The sequence below is a fragment of the Octodon degus genome, unplaced genomic scaffold, assembly GCF_000260255.1.
Source record: "Octodon degus isolate 3935 unplaced genomic scaffold, OctDeg1.0 scaffold00100, whole genome shotgun sequence".
Classification (NCBI taxonomy): domain Eukaryota; kingdom Metazoa; phylum Chordata; class Mammalia; order Rodentia; family Octodontidae; genus Octodon; species Octodon degus.
In genome coordinates, this window is record NW_004524676.1 from 2,077,619 (window position 1) to 2,084,158 (window position 6,540).

Below are 6,540 nucleotides of genomic sequence, written 5' to 3' on the forward strand. Positions count from 1 at the left end.
CTTCCTTCTCTGGTGGAACTGGGGATTGAACTCAGGCCCTTGCACTTGCCAGGCAAGCATTTATTCTACTGAGCCATCTCCCTGGCCCCTGACACCGTTTCTGAAATAGACACTGCTGCTTGACTTTGCCTGTTTTGTGGTTTCAGCAGCACACCAGGGGGTTTGCCTTTCATCTGGAACCCTGTGTGAGGAGGGTTGAGGTTCCCTTTTGGGATTTGAGCTGCCCTCCTCTACACCTCACCTAAGCACACTGAGACCACAGAGCCTACCACCAAGTTGCCTCATGTGCTGCTAGTCTCCACCCTCCTTTTCAGTCGGGTGAGTGACACTTTTATGCCAACCATTCTTCCGTCCCTCTGGTCTCTGTCTTCTCCTCCCTGCTGACCTCTACAACCCACACTGAGCTGTGTGTTACACCCAGGCCTGGTCACACACGACCTGAGGAGTCCTACTCCCTGATGGCCACCCCCAGTGTGGGGGAAGCCTAACTTGGTCACCCATCTGTCCACTCTTTTCAGCTTCAAAAAACTGATGGGAGAGGTCCTCTCCCTTTCTTGGGGATTAAACTCAGGACCTTGCGCTTACCAGGCAAGCACTTACTCCACTGAGCCATCTCCCCGGCCCAGGAAGATGGTCTAGCCAGCCTATAAACTAGATACTCAATCCAAATGGGAACGTTTGACTTTCTAAATCTCCAGGATCTGGAAAACTTGTGTCAATGGCTCGACACATGGCCTGAGGTTCCCTGTGTCCAGGCGTTCTTCACGCTCCTCTGCTCCCCGCCTCTGCGCTTCCTGTGAGCCCTCCAAACCTCTACTCTTCTCTACACACCCTGTGCCTCTGCAGACTATGATTCGGCCTTCACCATAGATCTCTCCTCCCTTGCTGCCTCATTCCCTGGCTCTCCCTGTTCCCTACCTCCTACCAAACCCCTCTGGCCACAGCTCTATCTTCTCTGGCTCCTATTTCCCCTCCCATTTTTCTCTCTCCTGCAATCCTCCAAATCCTTAACTCTCTCCCCACTCCCTCGCCCACCCATTCTGGCCTGTTTCAGTCCTTTGGTCCTGCTGCTCAGCTGCAACTCTAAAAGGTTGCCAGGGCTGAAGGCTTTGTTAAGGCTCATGTCCACTTCTCCCACACAGACCTCTCTCAAGTTGGTTGAAACCTCTGCCTTTTCCTACCTGAGCCCCACACTTATAGCCACGAATTTCAATATATAGCTCAGACTGGGGCAGAGGCCTCGCTGGAGACGATATCCACGTCATCCTTACTTCTTACCCTCTCTCCTGAGGAACAACATATTTTAATTTTGGCTCAGGCATAGGCTTGTGACTGTCGTCAATCAGAACCCCATTTGAGGGCCGATGCCAGGGCTGTCCCATGCGTCTCTCCCCAACGGGATTTCAACCTCAGAGATGAGGGGGGCACTGGCCCCTCAGCAAGGACACAGGACCACATGGTTACCTGCTTCACAGAAGGACTTGAAAAGGCAGCCCACAAGTCTGTTAATTAGGACAAACTATAAGAGACTACACAAAATAAGGAAGAAAACCTAGTCCAATTTATGTCCCAATTCACAGCCACTTTGAGAAAATTTACCATTCTTAACCCAGAAAGCCTAGAGGGACAATTAATTCTAAAATGTGTTTTAGTACCCAATCAGCCTCAAAAACATTCACAAAACCCCCCAAAAATAAAACAGGATCTCAGACCTCACGACAGAAATTGATTTCCCAGGCCTTCCTGGTCTTCAATAATCAGAAGAGGCTGCCCATCAGCAACACATTTCCAGCCTGCAGCTGTTTGCCTTTACCATACAAAACCCCAAACAAAAACTCTTACTGAGAACAAAGCCCAGAGTCAAAAGGGGGATCCACCCTGCTGGAAGTATCAGCAGGCCATGGGCCAGAGCGTCCCAACCCCAAACTCCCTCCTAGACCCTGTCCCACATGTGGGGTCTTCACTCGGAGTCAGACTGACCCTGAGCAGTCAGGCTTGTTGCAGGGTCTCCTCCCAGGGCACCCCACCGGTCACCCCAGTGTTCTCAGACCTGATGGGATAGTCTGATGACTGACACGCCTCGAAGGCCTTGGATGGCCCTGGCCCATCACAGCTGCTAAACGTCAGGTAAATCTTGTGGTGGAAGGAACACTGTTCCATTTTTTATTTTTAATTTTTATTTTTTTAATTTTATTGTGAAAGAAATAGCAATGAGACAGTTTCAAAACAGGTTAGTAGGACAGTTACAATAATTAATACATTGCATATTGCTGTCTTTGTAGTAGTTATTCATAGTACAAGATGCAGACATGATATCTTGTCTAAACACTATTAGTTCAAAACTTTCTATTCTTGGGGCTGGGGAGATGGCTCAGTGGAATAAGTGCTTCCCTGGCAAGTGCAAGGGTCTGAGTTCAATCCCCGGGTCTGCAAAAAAATCCTTCTTCTCACTTAACTAAGAAAAAGTAGGTGTATATCTATGCTAACTGTTCCATTTTAATTGTTAAGGGGCAACCAATCCCACCCTCATCTTTTGGATGCCTACTTTCTTCTGACACATGGGACAGATGGCAACATATCTCGATCTTCAAAAGATAACCCCATTTCTGTGCCAATTACAAAACCATACAGTTTCCTGGTAATTACAACCTGCCTGGTTCCCCTTATCAGGAGATAGTCTATTAAAAATCACACCGGATACCTCCTCATGCCTTGCTGCCCACCTCTCCCCTCACACCGCTCTGGGTCACAGCCAACCACATCCCCAACCCTCGACCCATGTGTCTGGGACATTTCTACCTCCTGCTGTCACTACACACTGATCCCCTCTCCTCATCCCCCTAAAGACAATCAGCCCTACCCAGCACAGTGCCATACCCCTTGCCACCCACTGGACCATCCTAGACCTCGAAGATGCCTTTTTCCCATCCCCTCACACCCAAAGACACAGCCACTCTGTGTTTTTACTTGGATGAAACCAGACACATGCTGGTCACAGCACCTCACTGGACAGTTTTACCCCAGGGCTTCCGCGACAGTCCTCACTACTTCAGCCAGGCCCTGGCTGATGACCTTCTCTCCTTTCACCACCCCCGCCTCCCACCTTCTCCAGTATGTCAATGGCCTACTCCTCTGCAGCCCCTCCATCACTTCTTTTTTACTGTGACACCTTGCACAACACTTAAACAAAGGGACAGGGGCTAGGGATTTGGCTCAGTGGTTGAATGCTTGCCTAGCAAGCTGGAAGCCGTGGGTTCGGTCCTTGGCACCAAAAACAAAAAATAAACCTCCCCTAAAAAACAATTCAACCAAAAAACAAAACAAAACAAAAAAACCACTAAGGGACAATGAGCTCTCCTTCCAAGGCCCAAAGGTGTCAGACTTCTGCTCAGTATCAGGACATCCTTCTGCCTAAGAATGCCAAGGTCCTGTCCCAGGAGCACGTATGTTACATCACCCAGATTCCAGTGCCCACCACTGTCCAACAACTTCCTTTCTTTGTAGTCTTACAGGTTACTTTCGTTTGTGGGCCCCAAGGTCCTCCATGCTCACAAAATCTCTCTGAGAACTCACCCATGGTGAACCTTCTCAACTCACAGACGAAAAGGTTTTTTCTACATGTCATCCCAAAAGCTCAAACACATCCAATTCCTAGCCACAACTCTTTCCCTCCTGGACCCCAATCACATCTTTTCTTTATATACAACAGAACACAGGAGATGTACAGCGGCTCTACACCCCATCTAGCCAGTTGCCTTCTCCTGGCAGCTGGACCCCGCCACAGGGGGAGGTCCTGGCCTTCTTGCTCAAAGGCAGCAGCAGCACTCATGGTCCTAGAAGCCAAAAATGTCCCCCTCCACATGCCTGGCATTTTATATGCCCCCCATTTCCAAGCCCTTCTGTCCTCCTGTCACATGCCTCACCTACTCTCATACAACCATGTATGAGACCCCAGGGATCACCTTGGCTCCAGGTCCTGCCTTCAACCCTGCTGAGCAGGGCACAGAGTCCCATGGTGCATGCCTTTAATCCGAGCGCTGGGGAGGGGGGCTGAAAACAAGAGGATTACTATGAGTCCGAGCTGTGTAGTGAGACCCTGTAACAACCAAATATATTTATTTTTTATCATTTAACTTGTTTTAATGTTTCCTCACAAATGGTGAAAAATACTAAAGTACAAACAAGGAATAATCATAATGTTGTGGCCAACATTATAAATATGGAATTATAAATTTAAAACATTTTCTGGCTTAAAAAATAAACTTGGCGGTCAGTGCAGCTCTGCAGGGTCTCTGCAGCTAGCAAGGCCGGTCTCTGTGCGCCTGACGTGCTCACCTTTATCCATTTTTTCAGGTCCTCCACATCCACCATTGGTTCCATCAAAGGCCCAGGAGGACTCCCTGGACTACCTTATCTTCCTCCACCAAAGCCACATTGGTCCATGCCATGGCCACCAGAGAAACCACCTCTGTCTCCACCACAGCCACCTCTGAACATTCCACCAGGACCACCTCAGTCCATCAGGGCCCCTCTTCCTCCCTGCATGCCACCAGGGCCACCTCAGCCATGATCACCACCAGGGGGTGGGAAGGGTGGTGGGAGAAAGCCTTCAGGTTTGGGGCCTCACACTGGTGGCATTCTGTTCTCTAGGTGAAGTTCTGGTTTCCACAACCCCGATTGGGACATTGCCAATCTCCAGCTCGATGTTGGACATTTCTTCCTCCAGAGGGGTTTCCACGGCAACCCCAGGGGCCTATTTGAGGAAAGCCTCCTCTGTCTCCTCCATGACTTCCCATGTGACCCATGGGTTCCCCAGGACCTCCTGGGCAACCTGGACCTCCATAGAGTGATGGTGGCATCCCTCTGCCCTCACAGAGCCACATGCCACCTTGTATGCTGTTCATTGGCTGCTTCTGAGCAAGGGAGACTTTTAAGTTTGCTTCCTTGAAAATCTTTCCCATCAAACCACTCCACAGGAGCCAGAGAAATGGCTCAGTAGAATAAGCGTTTCCCTGGAAAGTGCAAGAGCCTGAGTTCAATCCCTGGTTCTGAAAAAAAAAAAAAAAACAACAAACCACTCCACAGCAGCCGTGGCAGTCGGTGGCTCTTCAGAGGACACCGTGGCATCACCCTGGGGCTCTCCTGTTTCCTTGTCCAGGTAGATGTGGATCATGGGTTGCCCAGTTCTCTCGTTAATCTTTAGTGTTTCTTTCTTTCTTTTTTTTTTTTTTAAAAACACTTATTTATTTAGTGTGTGTGTGTGTGTGTGTGTGTGTGGCCAGCTCAGCCCACCAGGGGGCGGGCTGGCTGGCATGTGGTGCTGGGGGATTGAACCGCGGTCCCTGTGCTTTGCTAAGCTTGTTCTAAGTAGGTGCTTTAGACCACTGAGCCATCTCACCAGCACCTCTCTTGTCAATCTTAACAACCCCACACTGCTTAAAGAAGTCTGCTAGATCAAGTGTCACATTGTCATTTAGTCCTTGTATGTAAATTGCACTGTTGTCAGAGTCTTCATCAGTATCCATGGGAGGGCTTTGATCATGATCTGGGTCCACCAGGCTTGTTGAAGTCACCTTGCTCTCCAGCACTGCCCGTTCCACTGTGTCCTCCTCCCTACCCACCTCTGCTCATGCCTCCACAATCAAGTCCCCCTCTTGCCCTGCCCCGGTTATCAGGGCCACTCATGCTCTGGTTTCCTCCTGATCTGGAAACTCCTCCAGACTCCTGCCCATAAACACCCCTGCTACTGGGGTGGTCCTGTCGGAATGAACTCTGCTGCCCGTAGCTGCTGGTCTGTTGGCTACAAAGACTTGGAGCCTGGCTGTAGGATCCAGTCTGGGGGGATAGCTAGTGGGAGGCTGCTGCCCATAGCTGCTTTGTTGACCGCAGCTACTCTGCTGTCCACAGCTGCTCGGCTGCCCAGAGGTGTTCTGCTGAGAGTAACTGCTCTGATCATAACTAGTCGGCTGTGTAGAAGAATAGCTGGTAGGACAGGATGGACGTGCAGTGACTGGCTGCTTCGGGCAGCTTCCAGGAACCTGGGGATATCTGCAGTTACTCTGTCCATAGAGTTGACTGGGCTGGTTATAACCCCTGTGCTAGACCGAGGTTGGTTAGTCTCAGCAAGCCTGTTACCATCCTGTGGCCTTGCGGGTGCAGTAGCTGCGGGCTGCTGCCCAGAGGCTGGGTAAGCAGGCTGAGAGCCGCATGCAGACTGAGCTGCATAAGAAGCCCGGGTGGGGGCGACTGCAGCAGTGGTGGGGTCATAAGCACGGTGCCACACCCCTGGACGGGGTGGCTGTATGCCGGGGGGGGGGGCAGCTGGAGTAGTGTAAGCCATGGGAGGCTGCCCACAGGCGGCAGTGGTCTGAGCCTGGGTACAGCTGACACCAGTAGGCCGTCCATGGGCTCCATAGCTGCGCTGCCCATATGCCTGCTGGGTGGTCTGTGCGTATCCTTGAGGTGCCTGGGCGGGGTAAGCACTGTAGCCCTGCTGGGCTGTGGCTTGGCTGTAGGTACTGTAGTCCGCAGATGCCATTT

The 6,540-nt window shown here is 50.9% G+C and overlaps 1 protein-coding gene and 1 pseudogene across 5 annotated transcripts in view; one reads left to right on the plus strand and one right to left on the minus strand.

Moving 5' to 3' along the window:
* The window catches only part of Pphln1 (periphilin 1), a 306,142-nt gene that overhangs the window by 72,169 nt on the left and 227,433 nt on the right, over nt 1–6,540 (plus strand). The gene's annotated exons all lie outside the window — the stretch shown is intronic.
* On the minus strand, nt 5,430–6,538 carry LOC101582481 (annotated as a pseudogene).